The sequence below is a fragment of the Rhinolophus sinicus genome, linkage group LG01, assembly GCF_036562045.2.
Source record: "Rhinolophus sinicus isolate RSC01 linkage group LG01, ASM3656204v1, whole genome shotgun sequence".
Classification (NCBI taxonomy): Eukaryota; Metazoa; Chordata; class Mammalia; order Chiroptera; family Rhinolophidae; genus Rhinolophus; species Rhinolophus sinicus.
In genome coordinates, this window is record NC_133751.1 from 43,527,093 (window position 1) to 43,551,312 (window position 24,220).

Here is a 24,220-nt window from a genome sequence, read left to right on the forward strand (position 1 = left end):
ATTCATCACTGCATATTCAGCTCCTAGCAAGATTACTAGAACATGGCAGAAGCTCACAAGTGCTCATTGGATTGAAATGAATATCGTTGTACACAACACACACCCAACTCTGTGCATGATATGTAATGGACACTTGACAAAAATTTATTGAATGAATCTTGGAAGAAAGGTAAGACGTTTTAGTAATAATTAGAATATTCGTATTTAAGCACAATATGTCCCTGTGTTGCTGATGTTCATTATTGTTACATAAATAACAAAGCTTTGGTTTTGCTCTTAAGTCTCTGCACTAATGAGAACATGGGACAATCTTCCTATACTGTAGTTACCATAGTGATAAGATTCACTTGAAAAAATGTTCTTCTCAATCAACCAGGACGTAAGCTAAGATATATTTGCATCTATTAACTTTGGGTTAAATTCTTCTTATTATTACAAGGCAGGTGGCAACTCCTTCTCTGAATATGAGCAGCTTCTAAAATTTAAATCTCAATTGATGTTTCAGTGCTTTCTGGGTGACAGGCAGTTAAAAAGGATAGTTGCCAAAGGGTAACAGAGTCAATGAAGCCTTGAAGCATTTTTAAGAAGACATGGCCATTTTCCATGTCATTAGACAACTCCCTACTGCCAACAAGCATCATTTCCATCTTGCTTACAATGGGTTGCCGCCATTTTCTTTCATCAAAATGATTTTCTCAAACAGACATTGCAATGTGAATCTACATATAAAGGAGAAAAAATGAGTGAAATACAGATGAAGTTGTAACCAACGGTGCCCCCAAATATCTGTCTATTTTCTCTCTTGAATGATGGATTTCAGTGCTGGTCATAAGAGAAGATGAGCTGATTATCTAAGTAAAGTGAACTCTACACAGAAGGGAAGTCTCCTTTCCTCTCCACAGGCCCTTTGTACCATATTCATAGTCCCCACTCAAGTCCCCCTTAACAAGTGAATGGCCCTGGAAGAGGAGACAAATTAAGCTTTATACTTTCTTTAAGAATTACGCTAGGGCAGATGGGTGGCTCAGTTGATTCGAGCGCGAGCTCTGGGCAACAGGGCTGCCGGTTTGATTCCCACATGGGCCAGTGAGCTACACCCTCTGCAACTAGAAAGAAGTCAATGAGCTGCTGCTCAGCTCTCGGGTGGCCAGATGGCTCAGTAGGTTGGAGCACAGGCTCTCAACCACAAGGTTGCTGGTTCAGCTCCTCCACTCCCGCAAGGGATGGTGGGCTGTGCCCCCTGCAACTAAGATTGAACACAACACCTTGAGCTGAGCTGCCGCTGAGCTTCTGAATGGCTCAGTTGGTTGGAGTGCATCCTCTCAACCAATAGGTTGCCGGTTTGACACCCACAAGAGATGGTGGGCTGTGCCCCTTGCAACTAACAATGGCAGCTGGACCTGGAGCTGAGCTGCGCCCTCCACAATTAAGACTGAAAGGACAACTTGAAACTGAACGGCACCCTCCACAACTAAGACTGAAAGGACAACATCTTGACTTGGAAAAGTCCTGGAAGTACACACTGTTTCCCAATAAAGTCCTGTTCCCCTTCCCCAATAAAATCTTTAAAAAAAAAAAAAAAAGAATTAGTCTAGTGCGCTATTTTATAGGAAATACTCTGTGATAAAATTATAAAGAACATAGAATCTCATCAAATTCCCAGCATAAGGAGATGATACACTCTGCAAAAGGGAGAGCGGCTAGGGGTGGAAATGCGATAGGAGGGCTTTGATAAACTCCTACTACTATTTTGTAACCCTCCCAGTGGCTAATCTTCTTGTAAACAAAGAATAACAATAATGTACGATTGTGTACTTTAAAATTTGTGTCTTTGAAATATGTTGATTTTCTTATAAATTATGTCCCCCAGAATTCTCAGGGGTTAAGGTCCAAAAAGAATCCCATTTGTGAAAGCTAAATGATAATAAATAGCTTCCACTGAGCACTTACTTAGTGCCAGGGAAAGTACTTGACATGAGATATTTTATAAATGAAAAGGCATTCTTCATATAGTTCACCTGTTTTAGGTACCTGGACTACATCACAAGCAGCAAAAATAATCAAAAGTCCCTACTTGTGTGGATCTCAGGCAATAAATCAGAAACCTCATACACAAGTATATTATGTAGTATATCAGAGGTGTGTGTGCTGTGTAAAAAAACATCATTGTAGAACAGGGTAATGGAGATCAGGAGTAAGAAGGCAAGATTTTATAAGAAAGTTAAGGGAAGAAACCAAGGAGACATCTGGGACAAGAGGGCACCCAGCAGAGGGAGGAGCTAGAGCAAAGGCCTTAAGACAGGAACGTGCTTAGTGTGTCGAAAGATAACTAGGAGGTAGCGCGGCTGGAGCAAGGTGATCCATGAGCAGGACAAGTAGCAGGAAAGGATGATGGAGAACTAACTCAGGAGTGGGAGCAGAGGGGGCAGAAGACAACTGTGTAGGCCTTTGTAGAGGTCTGGCTTTTGCACTGAGGTAAATGGGTAACCTGTAGAGTTTTGAGCGGACACATAACATGATCCATCTTATAAGTTTTATAAGACCTGTAAGGAGGTGAGTGATGATTACAACATGGGCCAGGTGATGGCAGGGGAAGGGATGAGAGGTGTTTGGATTCTGGTTATATTTGCAAGTAGAACCAACACGATTTTCTGATGCATATGGGATATGAGACTACAAGAGGGCTCCTTCAAGGCCTGAGAAACTAGGGGGAAGAGTTTCTATTGATTAGATGGTGAAGGATACAAGTTTTGGGTGAATACCTGTCAGTTTTAGACTTGTTAAGTGTGTGCTGCCTGCTATACATGCAAGTGCAGATATCAAGCAGGCCAGAGAATATTCAAGTTTGGAGTTCAGGAAAGAGGCCTGGATTGGAAACCGAAATTTGTAACTATTTTACATTTGAATGGTATATAAACACATAGGGGGTGAGGGTGCACAAAGAAGACAAGAGAGCTGAGTACCAAGTCCTGGGCTCTCCATGGTCAGGAAGAAGAGCAGGGTTAGTCCAGGAGAGTGAGAAGAAATGACCAGTGATGTAAGAGGAAAACCAGGAGTGTGTGTTGTCCTCACAGCCTTGTGAAGAAAGTATATTGAGGAGAAATCAACTATTATAAAGGCTGATTTTGAATTAAAGTGAGATGAAAACTAAGAAGTGACCTCTGTCTTTAGTAACATAGAGGTCACTGATGTTATTACTGAGAGCAGATTTGATGGTGCAGAGAAGGGAAGCCTTACTGGTGGGCTTTAAGAAAATTCTTTCTTCATTTATGGCCCATGTAGTATGCATTAAAACTGAAGTAGGAAGAAAACTTAGAGAGCCTTTCATTTATCCTGATGCTTCATTTATTTGATCTCCATAGTGTATAGGAAACATTGTATCATAGTGACTAAGGGCATGAGAAGTCCCACCGCAAGCTCACCCAGGTTATAGCTCACCATCTATTGGCTATCTGACAGTACTCAGATTCCTTAAACTCAGTGCCTGCATCCTATAAACATTAGCTAGAAGCAGTAGTCCATGTGCAGTGTAAGGTTTCTTTTGTGTGCATACCTTAAGATTTCAATGACAACCATTGTATACTTGATGAACTTGATGAAACTAACACAATAGTGCTCATGCTTGTGGATATTTAATATGAAGCCAAATGGTGATCCAGGATAGAACTCATGAAAACAGAATTTATGAAAGATTGACAGAAGGAGTTGGCGCTTAAAACAGTTCAAGAGCATATGCATATTAAACAGTGACTACATTCAGAAATCATCAGATGTATGCTTTTTCACAATCTTAACTATCTCTCTTAGCAGTCTGTGTATTAGTTATCTGTGAGCTTAGGTTAGGCATTCAAAGGGCTCTAGCATCCATTCCCAACTCTATATCCAGTATCACAATGAGAATCACGCTACTGAGATGTGATATACTCAGAATGGAGACAGGGTAATTTAATAGATTATGCACCCAAACAAAGTGTTAATATTCATCTCATTCCTTTTAAATTCCAAACTTAATTATGCACTAAAATATATGCTTTATTACAAGTATCTCCTCTGCATAAGGCATCTGGGGCCTTCGACTTGAACAACATGAAGATCTTTCTGCATGATGATGGTTCTGGAAAAACTGCATTTTTCTTTCTTTTCTTAATAAAAATAAATGTATCTTCCTCCTCAGAACAAGACTTTGGAAGGAGGGTCAATAGATCAATCCCCGCCACATGCAATTTTCATTTATCTTTGCTGGTAACCCTAGGTTCAAGGCTATCCAAAGACTGCCAGACTGATTTGGTGAATCTCTGTCAAGGGAGAGATTATGATTTTTACAGTTTAGCTGAAAAAGGAGCCAAGTTTATTATCTATCTATCCTGCTAGGTAACAAACTGTCTATAATGTTCACCTTTCTCTCTTTTTCAATTCCTCTCTGCTGTTTTGAGTGAAACTGGTAACAAATTTCTGCCATCTGACAGTTCCTTCAAGTTTTCTAAAGTAATTAAACCTACCTTTAAGTAAAATCTATCACCATATTACAGGGTTGGAAATGTGCAGAACCATGGCACAGATCCAGGCAGAAGTCGCGTCATCTGAACTTCAGTATTGCTTCTGTTGTAATAGGTGGGGGAAATTAACAGTAATTATAGTCTAAATTAGTTGCATAATACCATGTGCATCTAATTAGTACATTATGTTGTGAGCAGATGAAGAGAATAGAGGCACCTAGAAATTAGGACAGTTTTCAGGTAAGGTGAGCTTCTTAGAGAAGGAATCAGGAAAGTTTTATCCTATTATTCTAACACACTAATTCTTTTTTTTAATATAAGAATAGAGCTTAATTAAACTTAGTCATAGTAAATCTATTTTTAATACATTGCTAATTTCTAATATTTTCTTTAGAACTTGTAATAGACACACACAGCCATATGAGAAACTGGGCTGCTGAACATGGTTTTTCTTTACTTCTTTTTTTACTTTTTTTTTTCAATTACAGTTGACATGCAATGTTATTTTATATTATTTTCAAGAGGCTACCTTATGACCAAGCAATTCCACCTCTGGGTATTTATCTGAAGAAATCCAAAACACTAATTTGATGAAATATATGCACCCTTATGTTGACAGTGTTATTTACAATAACCAAGATATGAGAGCAACCTAAGTTCCTATCACTAGACAAGTGAATAAAGAAATTGTGGTATATGTATACATTGGAATATTACTCAACCATAAAAAAGAATGAAATCTTACCATTTGCGACAACATGAATAGACCTAGAGAGTACTATGCTAAGTGAAATAAGTCAGACAGAGAAAGAAAAATACCATATGATCTCACTTATATGTAGAATCTAAAGAACAAAATAAATAAACAAACAAAACAGAAACAAACTCACAGATACAGAGAACAAACTGATGGTTGCCAGATGGGAGGGTGTTGGGGAACAGGGTAAAAAAGGTGAAGGGATTAAGAAATACAAATTGGTAGTTACAGAATAGTCACAGGGATGTAAAGCAAAGCATAAGAAATATAGTCAATAATATTGTAATAACTCTGTATATGCCAAGTGGGAACTAGACTAATATAGAAGATCATTTCATAGATTATATAAATGTCTAACTACTATGCTGTACATTTAACCCACAAATTCTTGATATTATTTTGAATCCTTAGACTTCATGGAAGTTTAAAGTCTTTGCATCAATCTCCAGCTCAGGCACCCACACCTCAATTCATATACCTGAGAGATCTTAAAGTTCTCTCTATGGCAGAGAGGCGACGTGACATATGGAAGTGGGGAATAGGCATACATATGAATCCTGCTCCCCAAGAAGTCGCCATCTGATCTAACTAAGACCTATCACTGGACATGTGTGATTCTCAGATTCCTTAGGAACAAAGTTGTAATAATAATACCTTCCTGCAGAGTTGTTGTAAGGATTAAATGAAGTTATTTATGAGAAAGTACATGGCACATACAGAATATTAGATAAATGATGCAGAGATAACACATTGTGCCTATGGACATAGGTGTTTTGGGACAAAACAGACTTGTGTTTCATTCACAGTTCTGGTACTTACTAGTAGTGTGACTTTGAACTATTACTTTATATTCTGAATCATCACTTCCTAATTCATAAAATGGAAATGATGGCTCTCCTTTGTAAATCTCTGAGTAAGGATAATTAAGGTAGAAGGCATCTAGCATGGTGTGCAGCACAGAGAAGGCACTCAGACATATAAGCTATTATCCATGTTTAAACCTAAGGATACTTTTTACTTCAAGACATAGTCCTGGGCCTCTATACTATGCTTTATACCCATTTTACTGTCTTTGAAAACTTTCTATATGCCACTGACTTGAAAATGGCTACCTCCAGCCCAAATATCAAGCAACAATGCTTAGAAATCTCGCAGGCATCTCAGACTTCACATGTCCCAAATCAAACTCCCTTTAGCCCACCCCAGTCTGTTCCAATCCCAGTAATTCTTTTGGGAAAATGGTACCTCCATTTTACTCAACTGATCAGCCAAAAATTTTCAGAGAATGGTCCTTCCCCTTTTGGACAATGAGTTGACAGAATACAGACATCCTAGACTAATAGCTCTCAGAAAAGCATGAATCATTATGCCCAATTTCCACATTAAAAAATAATAGCAAGTAGATTTATTTATATCTCAGCAAAATTACGTAATAAGAAGACAGTCTTGGTATTTCACAATTTCTTTTCACAGATATATCTTTATACAATCTGAAATCTTCACATCTTATATCTCTGCCTTATATGTTAATTGGGACCTCTTTTACAGTTAAGGACTTTTTGTTCCTGAATCTTCTTTTCTCTCAAAATATATCTATTTAGGTAAATGTTTTTTGAATGACTATATATTACCCATTCTGGTAGCATTCTGAGTCATTTACAGTGCCCTACTTGGCTGTAAAACACTTTGTAGGCCAGAGTGACAATATTTTTAAGTAGTAAGTAGGTAGCGTATTACACATTTCCATAATTCATTTAATGGATAGAGCAGTCTAAATGTAAGAGTAAAAGTGAAACTTGATAAAAGCTTCAAAGCCATAAAGAAATTTTAGAGTAACCAGGGTACTCAAAGTGTTAATCACTTTCTGGCATTAAAATAAAGGTGGGATTTTCTCCCCTTGGCAGTTCATCTGATTCTATGTACCAAGAGACAGCTTTAAAGGAAATAAGCCTTTTATGAACCACCACTTAAAATTTTCTGCTCTATCTTTAAGTGATTTTTGTATTATGCAACCATGCCCATAATCATCCAAGAATTGTAAGAAGCCATTTAACACAGAGAGGCTGAGGAAGCAAAATACAAAATCAGGACTTTAGGGAAAAAAAGTACTTCAGCCTAGGTAAACATTTTTGTAGTGGAGAAAAACAAGGCATTAAAAAGTGTGGAGGTGATTAGTGTGTCTGTTTTGAACTTGGTGTTCTAAGACCTTCTCTAAACTCAGTGTGGGTGGAAAAAGCTGAGGTTCGGGCTGAAACAGGAACTGTAATTCTCTGCAATCCTGCACAAGAACATCTTGCTTTTCATTTCAAAACTTGGTAAACAAGTTTGCTCCTGCATTTAATAGACACTGGTGACAGTGCTTTGTAGGAATTCTGCTGCAGATATTTGAAAACACGGACCTTCAAAAGCATACATAAATTACACTCCCTCAGAAACTAGTACTCCTGTATTACTTAGAATCAGGTCCTGCTTCTTATTTCAATCATCCTGCCCTGTTGTAGGAGATGACTGACTTTCCATGTTTACCTAGAAGAGAAATAGAAAAAGGTGAAGAGGAAACTAAACTGAGTTTTAGCTTTGAAATTGACACCTAGAAATTGTTCCCTAGAAACCACCTAAGTACCTGAGATTCAAGTTGTTTTTCTACGTTGCCTGCAATAATTAGTTGAAAATGAAAAGTGTTAACATACCAGTTGTTTTGTTATTATTTTGCCAGATAGCATGCTTGATTAACAAAATTAGCAACTGTATGTTGAGTGACAGCTTGCCAAGCAATAGTACCTTTGTCATCTTACAGACATCATTTAATTTAATTCTTACAAAACTTTATGACATAGATGACAACGAAGGTTCAGATTTACAGGGAGTAGAAATATAACGGTATTTCATGAAAATTTGCTTAACTTTCAAGAAGACTCTTAAACTTATACTTGGAATAAATATTTTATAATGTTGAAAGACTTCTATAAAACTAAACACAGGAGAACATTGTTTTATCACTAAAGATGTCACGACAGTTGAGATGAGAAAATTATGCTAGAATATCTTGCTTTATCAAGACAATTTAGGAAAGCACAGAATGTCATGAGAAGTTTAATAATTATCTCATGATGCTGTTTCATGAGATAAAACTAGGAAATTTTCACTGCAAACTGCCCTGTTTTTCCTGATGTTTTATCTTCAGTTATGTATCAGCTGCTTTTTTAATATGGAAATGAGGTAACAACTCATGAGATTTATGTCATTCAATGGTGGAAAGTAAATAACTCATAAATTTTAGAAAGTATAGAAATCAGAAATCTGGCTTTACCACTCAACTCGACTATTTATAACCCAAAATATTAGTAAATCATAGTTAAGTTTTTTTTAAGTGAGATTTAGGCTCTGTACATAAAAATTAAAGGTACAAAAAACTTCAAGGGTGATACTGCTTCCCATTTATGTGTGTGTGTGTGTGTGTGTGTGTGTGTGTGTGTGTGTTCAATATACATATTACTAAAGTGTGTAAACCTTGGAAGTTGGAGATTGGTGCAAAGTCCATACTACCTTTTTTGGACATTGTATCCTCGCAAGGCTATCCATTATGTCCACGAAAAAAAAAAATGTTGTGATGTATATGCATGCATAGGGAATGGGGTATTTTTCCATTATTGTTCAAATATACATACTAACTACGGGAATACATATTAGAAAAAAACTAGTTCACTTCTAATTTTTCTATGTGTTGGTAACACCTAATAGTAGTTTGCTATATTCCTTTCCAGTTTTATGTCTTCCCTAATAGTAAATGGCAAGTTAATAAATAATCTTTTTATGTGTATAAACACTCATTTTAAAATCATTTAATGGATGGCATATATAGCATTTCAATTTCAGCATATGAGTAAACCTTAATTTACTGACTAAATCTAATATTGTCGGATCTCAGATCTTTTATCTTATATAAAAATGTGCTAATGGCTAAATCTTCTTGCATATTCACATTTATTTCCTTAGAGTAAATAAAATTTACTAAATTTGAGCATATGTATATATTAAGGTTTCATTATCTGTTAGAAATTACCTTCTCCTCTCAAAATGCCTGAGCTGTGAAGTCTTACATTGATATATAGGAATCCCTCATACTGATTTTTATGTTACCTAAATTCACCCTAATGATAAAATAAAACAGCACAGCATTCATTTTTGTTAGTAGCTCACATGTAGCACACATAGTTTTCATGAACTAATGAATATTTGTTAACAATCTGAAAGACAAAAACACATCAGACAGTAAGTACATGGGCTGCAACAACAGTTGTGTTTTATCACTTTTATGGGATTGCAGCATCCCATCTGTGTTATTAAAGAAAGAAGTTTGTGAAACTAAAACAGAGGTCAGCAAATTTTTCTGTAAAAGGCCAAATGATCTCTGCCACTGCTACTCAATTCTGCTGATAGTGTGTGAAAGCAGCTATAGCCAAGATGTAAATGAATGGGTTCGGAGTGTTATGATAACAGTTTACTTACAAAAAGAGGCTACAGGCAGCATTTGGTCAGCAAGTCTTAGCTACCAATCTCTGCAATAGAACATGGAGAGATTGTTCTATTGTTCACCTCCTTAATATTAATCTCAGGTGGATGAATAACCCAGCAAAATGAAACTCAAGAGGATTATGTTATTATTAGACTGTTTCTCTGGAGTCTAGTCTCAACAACCTAGAAGGAAACATAGTATTCTCTCACATTCTGCTTATTAGTTACCTGGATTCCACCTAGACAGCTCCTCTGAACTCACCTCTGTAGAACAAATAATCAAGAAGTTAAAAACAAAACAAAACAAAAAATCTCATGTCCATGCCCACAAAAAAGCTTTCTGGTACAACTGTATCCTTTACCCTCACTTGCTCACAAGCCCAATTTACAGATCTCAAGCTCTTTCAATACACTTAATTTATTAATAATTAATTTATTATTTTATTATTTTTTATTAAATTTATTGGGGTGACATTGCTAATATAATTATATAGGTTTCAAGTGTACAATTCTATAATACATCATGTATACATGGCATTGTGTGCTCACCACCCAGAGACAATTCTTCTTCTGTCACCATGTATTTGACCCCCTTTACCCTCTCCTACTACCTCGTCTCCCTTACGCTCTGGTAACCACTAAACTATTGGCTATGAGTTTTTGTTTGTTTGTTTGTCTTGTTTATTTGTTGCAAATGGCAGTATTTCATCTTTTCTTGTGGTAGAGTAGTATTCCATTGTATATATGCACCACATCTTCTTTATCCAATCATCTATCAAAGGACATTTTGATTGTGTCCATGTCTTGGCCACTGTAAATAATGCTGCAATGAACACAGGGGTATATGTATCTTTACGGATAAATGTCTTCAGATTTTTTGGGGTAGATACCCAGAAGAGGGATTGCTGGGTCATATAGTAATTCTATTCTTAATTTTTTGAGACGAACCTCTATACTATTTTCCATAATGGCTACACCACAATACATTCCTACCAGCAGTGTATGAAGCTTTCTTTTTCTCTACAACCTCTCCAACACTTGTCATTACAGGTCTTGTTGATAATAGCCATTCTAACAGGTGCGAGGTGGTATTTCATTGTGATTTTGATTTGCATTTCCCTGGTAGCTAGTGAAGTTGAGCATTTTTTCATATGTTTGTTGTCCATTTTTTTGTCTTCTTGGGAGAAGTATCTGTTCAGGTCTTCTGCCCATTTTTTTAATTGGACACTTAGTTTATCTCAGTTCTCCTCTCATGTGTTGTTTCCCTGCACTTCATTTGATTTTTTAAGTGCCAATCTTCTTAAATTTGACCATTCCATTTATTTTGGCTCTCCATAACATAATAACCTGCCAACACAAGTTTGGGTAGAATTTAACTGAATATAAAAAAAAATTAATGAATTTGAAGTCTTCCCATATAGCATCTTGACTGAGGAACAAGTTTTTATCTGCTCTTTCTACAGCCAACATTATGGAATCCCTATGTGTGAGACCGACTGCCACTTGTATGGATGGCATAGAAATAAATGACTTAGGCTTATCATAAACAGTTTATAGTTAGTGAAGGTTCAGCAAATATACCAATGGTCAGAGTAGAATACAAGTGCCATGATACAAATATACACAAAAACAAAAGGAAGGTGCAGCTAACTCAGAATGGGAATTTTGGGAACATTTCCTGGAAGAAAAGATGCTTAATGTAACTCTTGAAGAATAAATAGGATTTAGGGGAAAGGGATTTCTGAGCAAAGGGAACAGCAAGCCCAAAGGCCCAGGAATATTAAAAAGAAAGACCCCATTGTAGGGATGGATACTGATAGTAAATCTGAAGCAAGGAACTGTAGAGTGGGCATGGTCAGGTTAAGCAACCAAGGAGGGCAGTTAGTTATCTCTGAATTGCTTTGGACACCAGCTAAGGAATTTGTACTTTACTCCAAAGACCATAGAGAGATTTCTCTACTAACCTAATTGGGAAAATAAGAAAGAACTTAAGACCTTATATTTAGTTGACAGAAATGGGCAAAGAACCAAAAGTAAATTAGCTCTACACAGGTCTCAGGATATTATTGGTTCTGTTGAGCCTGTGTTATAAAAACCTTTTCAAATCAAAGTGAATAGTAATGATTTCCCGGAGTTTGGGGTTTCCCTAGCAAACTACTACTAGCTCAAATATTTATCTTCTGTCTCTCCATTAGGCTGTGAGCTTTCACAGGGCTGGGAACAAGCCTGATTCAGAGAAGGCACACAGTAAACATTTATTGATTGGATGTTTTACTTTGTTCACTATTGTTTTAAGATTATTTTTTATCTCTAGCCACACTTCCCTCTACTGAACAGTGTTCTTGATTTTTTCCACATTTTCTTCTTAAGTATAAAAGAAAAGTGAAATAAAATAAGAAGGGGATGGATTCTAGAACAAAATTACAGAGGTTTAGTGATTGAAGAGCCATCTGACTTTATAGATGAGAAACTTCATCCAATGCTGTTGAGCCCTGTCAATGTCCCCTGGCCAGATATAGCAGTAGGGATACTTCCCATATTGCACACCAAGCACTACACCGTAGAGCATCTCATATTATCCTACAACAATCCTGGCAAGGTAGATATTATTGCTCCTATTTTACAAATAAGAAAAGTGAATCCTGAACAGGTTAAGGAACTGATAAAGTAGCAGAGCCAGGAATTGAACCCAGTCCTTCATCTGATGCACATGTCCCTTCTCTAAGTGGGTGCTACTCAAGACGGAGTTCATAGAGTGGCAACACCAACATCACCAGGCAGCTTGTTAGAGATTCAGTGTCTTGAGGCAAGCCTCAGATGTAAGGGATCAGAACCTATAGTTTAACAAGATCCCCAGGTGATTCACTTGCCCATTAAAATACTATTTTAAACCACTCTACCATACCACCTGGGTTCTTAGCTGAAAATTTCAAGTTAAGGAATAAATATTACAATAAAATTTTGAAATGTTTTATATCTTGATATATATATGCTGTATTCTTAAGATTGGTCACTTTACGTACTTTGTATGTGATTTCTAAATAAACATAATAGATCTGTCAGTATATTTACTAATTCAACAATTATTTTCAGAGTGTGTACACTGTCAAAGTCTTTTGCTAGACACTGAGAATTGAGCATGAGAGAGAGAGACAGAGAGAGACAGAGAGACAGAGAGAGAGAGAGAGAGAGAGAGAGAGAGAGAGAGAGAGAGAAACTGAGACTGAGAAAGGATCCCTGTTCACATGGCACATATAGTCAGGAAAGAGAGATAGGTAATACACAAAATACTATAAAACAAATTAATAATTATAATTGGAATAACTGCTATGAAAAGAAAGAATGAGTATGTAGCATGTAACAAGGTTTAATTTAGAGTCAGAGTCAGCAAAGTTCTTGCTGAAGAAATGATATGTAAGCTGAGATCTAAAATACAAGTAGCAATTACATGGATGAACAGGCTAGGAAATAATGTTTGAGGCAGAAGGAATGGCATATTTGCAGGTGTTGAGTGGGGAGAAGGTATGGGGCATCTGAGCACACATAAGAAGGCCACAGTATTTAAGGTACAAGGAGAAAAGAGAAAAATGGCAAGCGCTGATGTTGAAAATGGGGGCAAGCATATACAAATATCTGAAGACATTCTCTGAACAATAGCAGGCACTAATGAGATTTCTAGAACTGGAAAGTAATACAGTATATAATTTACAGTTTAAAAAATTCATTCTGACCTCTGTATGGAGAATATTTTGGAGAAGAGACAAGAATGTGTGGGAAGAGCAATTAAGAAGCTGTGCAGCCTCTTAGGCAATTGTTGGTAGTGGTTTGGATTAGCGTACTTGACATAGATTTGGACAGATTGAGATGAATTCAAAATATATTTTGGAGGCATACTCAACAACTCTTGGTGATTACTCAATCACCAAGAATATGGGGAACATAAGCGCTAAGGACTCCCAAGTTTCTAGAGCAAGATGGATATAGGTGAGGGATGGAGAAAATCTCTTAGTTTATTCAGATCTTCGGTTTCTTTCATTTGGGTTTTATAGTTTTCCGCATATTCAAGTGGATCCTTTATATATTTTGTTAGATTTATATCTAAGTAATTCATTTTTTGCCACTACTATAAATGGTATTGTATTTTTTATTTCAAATTCCAATGGTTCATTGCTTGTAAATAGGAAAGCAGGTAACTTTTGTATGTTAACCTTGTATTCTACACCTTGTTATAATCACTTATTCGTTGCAGGAGGTTTTTTCTGTTGGCCCTTTGAGATTTTCTACATAGACAATTTGTTATTTATGACAAAGACATTTTTATTTCTTCCTTTCTATTTGGCAAACTTTTTTTTCCTTCTGTCTATTGTGCTAGCTAGGACTTTCAGTGTGATGTTAAATAAGAATGATGAGAGGGGACTCAAAATAGTGATTTTTATTATTTGTAGCTGAGAAATCCAGGATCACCTTCTGATTTACATTTTGAAATATATCTTTTAAACATATTTATTTTAATAAGGGCTTTACAGTTGACAATCATTCAACTATATATGATTTCTTACATTTCTAATAAAATTTATTTCTGAAAGAATATGTCTTTCCTTTTGTGAAATTGTCTTCCATCTATGTGAATTTTCAGAAAAAAAAATGCTTTAATTTCTCCTATAAGTCTGTTCTGCTGTAATGAATTTTTCTGTGATAACTATTAACTACACTAAGGTTTTTTTCAAAAGGTCCATTGATACAATGATTTATAAACCTGTTGCTAGACGGTGTATGTGTGACTGGTATTGGTGAAGATGTTAATAAAAACACCAAGGTGTTTGTAGGCACCTGAATGTTTCAGGAGGAAACTAAGGTACAGATTACAGGCCCTTTGTTTTCTACAAAATAGTGGGTAGACCCCCAACTAAGTGGAATATTAAGCTATTTATTTTACAGAACACAGAATTCCACAGTCATTTTAAAAGTATGTACCGCATTTTTATTCTAGGATATAATATCAGTATAATGATTATATAAACTCTAATCAAACACAGAGTTTTGGGGCATTCAACTTAAATTATTTGTAAGAAATGAACATCAATAAAAATCTAGCAACATATGAATTAGGAGCGCATCCTGATTTGATAGTTCTTTTTCTTGTTAGTCTGTAGCTTTATATATAAAAAAAGGATAAAGTAGTTGCCATGGCAAAATTCTGGCTCTGTTGAATACTGAAAGCTGGCATGTAAGTCTAGAATTTGATGAAACTATGTAATTTTGAAATGAACAGGCATATTTCACACAGCCGTTCACCTTATACTGGTTTAGATTCTAGAATTAACACAAAATAACAGACGTTTGAGTTTAAGAAACACTAAATATTCTTGAAATCACAGACTTAATTTTTAATATTGTGAGTCTAGAATTCTAATATTTTTAGGGCCTATAAATTATTGATAAAGAAGTTAAAGAAATGATGTATGCCTTTTTTCAGAGGCTGATTTTATTTTTCAAAAAGCTCCTATTACATTATAAAAGTATAGTTCTTTCCCTGCATTTAGATTATGAATTATAAAATGTTGTTTCAAATCTCTTTCAGTATGAGGCATGTTGCATATATATCCACAGCAATGCAACTGTGGTAACTTTTGAAGTTTTTTGGTCATTGGAAGTCATTTGTATTCATCTCAATATTAAGGAGTATAATAAATGCATGCTATTCATGTCGATGACATATACTCCATGAAAGTTTAATTGTCATTCTGCATTAATTAAGCCTGAATTAATGAATACTTTCAAAGTTTTGCAACAGTTGAATCACCAGTTCCCATCAAGCATGACTGAAACAGAATTAGCCCAGTCTGTATGCTAAAGCTACACACACACACACACACACACACACACACACAAAGCAAGAAGATAGATACACAGAACTCAGTCAATTATAATATTGAGTTAGCTGAGCGCATTGGCCCGAATGCCAATTCCAGGTAGAATCTAAACCTAAGATCAATACCCTTTGCTTTTAATTCTCTTGTAAGTAGGCTAAAATTGTTTTCTTTCACAATCTTCATCATTATGTAAAACGTTTTCAATGCTAATGTGAAACTTACCTACATTATACCATGTTTAGAGAGGTGTCTGCATTCAAAGATGAATTTCTGACCAGTTTAAAGATAGTAGGTAGATGGAGTTGATGGGGTTCAGGACACATTACCCCAAAACATGGCACCTTAGCACATTGAATCTTTTGAGCTGAAGGAATTTGAGAAATGGCATGTGCAGGAAGGACTCTCTGGCCTCCCCTGAAGCAGGTCGTAAAACCCTCCTGTGAGAGGTGCCCTCCTTATACCATGAGGAAGGGAACATCTTTACCTCCAAGACATGGAGAGGAATCTGATGGAACAGGCCTTGCTGTTACCCCTGGTGTATTACACTTACCTATCACTATTTCCCAGATTTATGTTTTTAAAGATATCTTTTAAACATAATTATTTTAATAAGGGCTTTACAGTTCACAATCACTAAACATAACTATATCTTATTTCTAATAAAATTTATTTCCAAAATAATTTTACTTCCCTTTTGTGAAATTGTCTTCTCTCTGTATGAAAACAATTCTTCATCAAACCCAACGTAAAGACACTCAGGTTTAACCACCGAATTGGGCTTTCATTTCCTTATGAAAGATCCCATGTAATGGAAAATTTATATTAAGTAAATTTGTATGCTTTTCTCTCATTAATATCTTTTGTTAGAGGGGACCCAGCTGAGAACTTAGAAGAGCAGAATAAAAGATATGTTTCCTCCCCTACAGGATGTAGGGTGAATTAATACAGTAGTGTTAATGCTCTGCCTTCATTTAATTCCAGTGCCCATCTTTAAAGGGTAATATGGTTTCCCTTTCCAAAAGCATCAAAGGTGAGATTTAAAGGGGTGCAATGATTCATCCAAGTTGCCAGTGGCAGAAGGAGGAAGCAGATGCAAAATTTCTGACTCAAAATTTAATTGCCCTCTCCTCACTGGTTAATGAATGCTGCCTTTGAATAACATAGAAAAGGTTACTGAGAATTGAAATCATCTACACAGCATACTGTCTACATTAAAACGGCTTTATTATTCTACTGCCCTCACCAACAGAATTTTAGTATTCCAGGAAACTCCTACTCTGGATGATAAAAGTTTCAAATTACTTTACTGAATAAGTTCATTACCTTAACGAACAATTACAAGTTGCAAATCATTCATTCCAGGAACTTCAAGTCTTCAATAGAAATTTTCAAACAGTTTGCACACTATTGCACACCAAGACTCTGTGAACCCTTGCAATAAAATTGTCTTCTTCCTGTGTCCACCAATTCTAAACTATGAATCATGATCTTTAACCAATTCTCTCAAAGCATGTTTCCTCCATACCTCTATCCCACATTCATTTCAGAATCATGCACCCTCAGACTTCAGAATTTCAAGAAATATCCCAATGTTGGGCTCCCCTGCTCTGAGATGCCACTAAGATTGTTCAGGTAATGTTCTTCCTTACCATGGGAGCAATAAACAACTGTCTTAGCTTGTTATTTTAGTGATATTTTGGGGAGCTAGCTTTAGACAGAAATTGGCTTAGATTAAACTAGAAGAAAACATGAGTGTATTTCAGACATACTGAATTTGAGTTGCACGTTCGATTCATAAATAGAAATCGCTATTTGTCTTTTAATATTATCTCAAAAATCACCCTCTCTGGGAGTTTCCTCTGATCCCCTATTCCAAATCTGACTTTATTATCTGTGAAACTAGAGAGTGCTGTGCATACCTCATCATATCACTTTACAAAAAAATCTATGCACTACATGTAGCATCTATGAAGCATAAAAATAAAATGAAACCTTCTTTGTCTTACCCAAGTTCTGAACTGAAATATCACTGTCATTGAAGTTCCCTGTGGACTCCTGCCCCATCTCATTCTACTGTGTCTCCCGGCCCCTAGCGATACCATTGGCCTGTTCTGTGACTAAGAGCTGTATTTTAAAGATAAACTTTAAAATAATTTTATCATACATGTATATCTACCTATACAATGTTTTAAATTCATTTTAAGCCTTTGGAAAATGGAATCACATGTTCTTCTGTAATCTCTCTTTTATACTAAATATGATGTTTCCAAGATTGACCTCTGTTGTAGGTAGCTACAGTAATTTCATTAGTACTATTGCTTCCATAGTACTTTTTACACACTTATCAGAGGAGGAAGTTACCAGAAGGTTTGAGGTGATTGACCTAGAAAGATAGAATTCTTCTCAGGCAGAAAAAAATCTTTTCTTTAGGCTGACACCATGATTGACCTTTATTGATTGTAAAAGGTGAGGCCCCTGTGCACGATCAGGAAAGGGAAGACTGAGACGAAGGAGCCGTATTGCACTGCTTATTACACTGCAGTGAAGGTAGGAGGGCTTGTGGGCCACGTCCTAGAGGAGGATAGTCCCGTGGAGAGAGGAAATCCCCAGGACCAAGACAGCAGGCTGAGACCTATGGAGAAAGATACTAATGAGAAAATGCCTGCAAAGCTCTAGTATCCCATTTTATCCACTTCTAGCTTTCTGCAGTTCCCTCCGGACCATTATACCTAACACTCGCTAAAGTCTATTACTGTCAAGAGCCTATGTTATAGGGCTTCAGGATGTGAAATAGGACAGGCAGAAATCATCCCTAAGACAAAGGTATGTGGAGACAGTACAGCAACTTTAGGAGGTAACATGATGTCATTAACACTAGGCAGGAATTTGGAGCAAGTGCTACCCAGGTATGTGAAAGAGCCCTGGGACTGCTCAAAAATGGGGAGTGAGGAGTCACCAAACATTCCACAGTATTTGGGATGAGAGCCGAAGTTATATTGTCTAGAAATTAAAGGAAAGTGTGAGTGAGACCCCAAAGTGATGGGGAATTAGGGACTTACAGTTGCACAATGAACTGAAATTACTGTGTTTTCTGTCTTTCCCACAGGAACTTTAAGGACTGGCTTATGTTTTCTCTCTCCTTCTGTCTCTATATTGATATATGATGAACAAATGAATAAATAAATAACCTTTGGAACAAAAACAAAGACTCCAGAAAGATGAAAGATGAAGGTATAGATATGGAGGTCATCTACCGGGAATTTAAAATGAGTTGCAAATAGAGGAGAAGAGACTAGTTAGAGAGAAGAGGTGGGAGGTTCAGGTTGGAAATAGACCTATTAGGTTAGGAAGTGAAAGACGCAGTCAGGCTCTGCAATCTGCATATAGAATCCACCAGATCTGCTGATTTCTCCATCCAGCTGACGTGTGCCCTAATCTCTGACTTGTGGATACTATTTTCATCAAGAGTCATTCTTCACTAAACAGATTTTTTTTTTTTGGTTGCCATGGTAAGACAGAGACGAAATCTGAATCCAAGTGGAGCTTTTAATCATCCATTATAATCTTGGAGCCTCTATTGAATCTTCCTGTGACTGAACTTGCAGGTTATCAGTCCCAAATAAGGTTTAAATTTCCTTGAAGGTACTGTTTCTGTTCATAAACCTTGCTGTCTCTAGGTACTCCTCCCCTGTTTCTTTTGATTCTTGGAAAAGGATTGATGATATAATCTCCGTGATCATTCTACCTTGTCAATGTCAAATTCCAAATGGAATATTCAAAACTGAAATGGAAAACACATTAGAGGGATAATTATACATTGCAAGAATAAAATAGCTGCTGTCTTGATCTCTGAAAAAACAAATATTCATTGCCTACATGACAAAACAATCAGAATGTTCTGTAGACTATAATAAGCTTAAATCTTGAAATTGGACTTAGCACAGAGGAAATCTAGGGTCCTTGCTCCCAAAGTGTGGTCCGTGGGCCAGCTACACTGGTACCAGTTGGGAACTTGTTACAAATACAGACCGCCCAGGTCCCATACCAGACCTACTGAACCAGAATCTTCATCCACATAAAAATCCCAGGTAATTAGTATGCACACAAATTTTAAAGATCATTATTCCAGAGTACTAAAGACATACCTCAGGGCCTACCCTGAGGACAATGAAGACCTCTGGAAGACCCAAGGCAAAGGTAGGCCCTCTAACCCTCTCTCTCCTCCTCACCACTGGAGTAGTTTAGCTTGGGTCTAATATTTTTAAATGTTGAAGGCCAACATTAAACCTTGAAAATGTAATCTCTTGCCTAGTGAAAGTTTGAAAACCATCATTCTGTGTAGCAAACAGAACTATGTTAAGTCCTAAAGTACCCCTAGAGTGTTTCCCAACCTATAGGATGTGGCTTTTCGTGGAGATACGTAGATAGATAGATAGATAGATAGATAGATAGATAGATAGATAGATAGATAGATAGAGTGATAGATAGAGTGATAGAGTGATAGAGTGATAGAGTGATAGAGTGATAGAGTGATAGAGTGATAGAGTGATAGATACAGATATAGATATAATGATATAGATATAAATATAGATATAGATATAGATGATATAGATATGTCTATAGCTGTTTGTCTGGAGACTTAATTCTTAATATCTTACACTATTTTAAAAATATATGTAGATGCCATTAAAATTAATGAAACCGATTCATTTAAAAGTAGATTTTTTTTTAAAGGAGAGCTAATAAAATCTTGATAATGGTCAGCAAATGGAAGAACAGAAAAGGAAGAATACTAACTCAAATCTAAATCACAGAAATTATACACACAATGGAACACTATTCTGCCATAAGAAAAGATGATATAGTGCGATTTGCAACAACATGGATGGATTTTGAGATTATAATGCTAAGCTAAATAAGTCAGACAGAAAAAGTAGAGAACCATATGATTTCACTGATACGTAGTGCATAAAACTGAAAACAACAAAAGAACAAGAAAAAAAAATGAAGAAACAAAACTCATAGACACAGACAATAGTTTAGTGGTTACCAGAGGGTGGGGGCGGGGTAAATGAGGGTAAGGAGGATCAAATATATGGTGATGGAAGGAGAACTGATTCTGGGTGGTGAACACACAATAGGATTTATAGATGATGTATTACAAAATTGTACACCTGAAATCTATCTAACTTTGCTAACAATTGTCACCCCAATAAACTTTAATTTAAAAAAATCTAAATCATGGACACGAGAGGAAGATTTTTCCACTTGTGGATGGTCTGCAGCAGTAAGTATTCAGAGAAGAGAAACAGGGAAAAAATGTGTTCTAGGAGATGTTGCAATGTGACTTTTATGCACTTCTTTAGCTGTGGGTTTATTTGTCTGTCAGAGGAAGCAGTTTGGTGGGTTATGTCATTTTATAGCCATAATAATGTTCTGAGCCAAACCAGCTGCCTCGCTGGGCCTGTTGCCTTGACCTTAAAAGCAACAGATGAGGACTGAGAAAGGAACATTGAATTTGGCAATTAGGTGATTATTGGTAACCGTGGAGAGAGCAGCTTTAATTGAGTAATAAAGATAAACACCAAACTGCTAGGGAGTAAGAAAGGGAAGCTAGCAGAATGTCAAATTTAGATACTTTTCAATCTATAGAAAAGTTTGCTAAGAAAAAATAAAAAGAGTAATTTGAAGAGATCAGGTTTAGGGATGATTTTTTTTTTTTAAAGATGGTGGAAAGCTAAGCAAATTTGTAAATTGAGGAAAACAAAAACAATACAGAGAAATATAGAAGTATGTATGTAATGGAATTAGTTCACACATGAGCTTCAATGACATAGAGAAGAACTAGATCATTTCTGCTCTATTTTATTTATGCTAACTATTTTATTATGGTTTCTTTAACATATAGTGAAATTGAAAGAATTTTTCAGAGAACATCTGTGTATTTACCACTATGTTCTACCACTAACATTGTACTCTTTTATTACATGTCTATCCATTTATTTTCCCTTAAACCCTTCCATTCATTTATGACACATTTCAAAGTAAATTTCTTACCTCTAAAGACTGTAACATGAATCTTATTATAGTTCAATATTTGTTTACAATATTTTTTTCATTTTGAGGTAAAATTTATACAATGAAATGCAAAATCCCACATATACATTTGCTGAATTTTGACAAATGCATATGTCTGTATAACTCAAAACTTATCAAGATATAGACCCATCTCATCACTCCAGGAAGTTCCTTCATGTCTATTACCAGTTAATCCTCACCTATGCACCTCCAGAGCCAACCACGGTTGTGATGTCCTGTTTTTCCATGTAGATTATATTTCCTGTCATATAACTTCATATAAATGGGATTATGCAGTACTGACTGATTTGCATAAGGCTTCCTTGACTCAGCATGATGTTTTTGAGGGTCATTCATATTGCTGGATGGATCAATAGTATATTCCTCTTTATTATTGAGTATATTCCATTGTTTGGTCATTCTCTCAGTGATGGAGCATGGTACAACTAAAGCTGCTATCAACATTTTTGTTCAAGTCTTTTGGGGGACATATATTTTCATGTACCCTAGGTAAATATTTAAGACAAGAATTTCTGGGTTTGGAGGTAGTTATATATTCAGAAAAAATGGCATGCCCTTTCCCAAAGTAATGGTACCATTTTACACTCTCATCAGTAATGTATGAGAATTCTGCTTTCTCCAAATCCTCACCAATATTGATATTTTTGGTCTTGCCATTCTGCTGAGTGTATAGTAGGGCTGATAATTTGAGGGGTCTGTTTATTTTATTTTATTTTTTGTATCAGAAGGTAATCTCCCATAGTAACAAAAGATTGTAATTGCTGACCTATAAATTTGTCTCATCACCTAGTATAAACTCCTTACAGACAGGGGCCATGTTGTACTATTCTTTATTTTTGCACTAGCATTTAGCCCAGTGACTGTGTTCAATAAATGCTTGTTTGATTTAATTGAATCAAACGTGTTCCCGCTGGCAATTCTATCAGTGGAGAAGACAGCAGGGAAGCTTCTCCCTCCCCTTCTCTTTGTTTTTTTAGGGGCTCAGTTGGCCAGCGGCAGTATGTGTGCAGAGAAGAGCAACAGTCGTAGTAGGGATAAACAGCATGGTATGTTCCCACTGAAGACAGATACAGGTTGGCAATCTAGTCTGCCTAATATTTAGACATATACTTCAGAGCAAAAATTTGCATATGAGATGAAAGTTTCAGGTTGTTTTTAATCAACAGTATTTTAGCCACCTGGATTTTTGCTACTAGATACTACAGAAAACTACAATGTGGACAGTAATCAGAAAGTAAAACACAACTTACAGGAAATAACAAAGGATATTTTATTTTCTTAAAAACAGCATGAAGCTGAATGCTAATGGCTCTTTTATTTGTATACAGAAAGGCCCAAGAAATGCAATGAATTTCTTGAAGCATATTATTGCTTTAGTAACGTACTAAACACACACACACACACACACACACACACTTAAACAACACATCTTTGGCTCAGAAGCCTCTTAAAATTGTCATATACTATGCTTTTAAATTCATTCATATAGGACTGAAGCATTTTTTTTGTCTATTTACTTCATACAGGACTGAAGCATTTTTTTGTCTATTCACTTGGATGAATAGCAAACTTTACAAAAGGTATAAAGATGATAAATGCAAAATGGTTTGTGAAATTATCATAAATCAAGTAATCATTTTGCTATAACAATGAAATGCATTTTACATCCAAAACATTTTCAAGGGAAAAGTTGTTATTGGCATTATCCTTAAACACTTCCAGTCCATTTTATACTAGAACAATATTTTTTAAGCTCTTATTAGATACTAGTATATATCCATGCTCCCGGATCTTATACATGTCATTTAGAATATGATGTCTGAGAAAGAAACAACTCTGCCTATCAGAGTGTATTTGATGTTTCTCTCATTCCCCTGCTAAGATCTAAAAGATGGAACTCTAATCAGAAGAGAGAAAATGTGGGTAGTAAAAAACTGTCGAATGCCTACTGTGGCAGGGTCCACTAGAAAGTTTTTTTTTTTTTTTCTTTCTGGAATGGTCTCTAAGAAACTGTTGATAAGATAAGGGCTATATTTTGTAGCCCTCCTTGCATCCAAGAATAATCATACATCAATTCTCAACAGAGGAAGGTGAACAAAAGTGATGTGTGCCACCTCCAGGCCAAGACTTTAAAAAAGAAAATACAGCTTTTCTTTTGTGTTCCTTTCCCTATCCCTGAATGTAGGGATTCCAAGGCTCTGGGATGGTGAAGCTACGTGGTGGAAGAAGCAAAGTCCCTGAATCACACATAGAGGAAAGTGTTCTCCTTACCAGGATACTTGCATTGAACTGTTGCGTGAATGAGAACTTTTATTTAGTTAAGCTACTGACGTTTTACTGGTTATGAAACTGAGACCCAGTGATCTCAGTGACTCCAATAACTTTCCTAAATTCACATAGCTAGAAAAAAAAAAAAAGTCTAGGATTTTAACCCAGATTTGCCGGGCTCCAAAATCTTGACTCTACAAATCCATCCCATC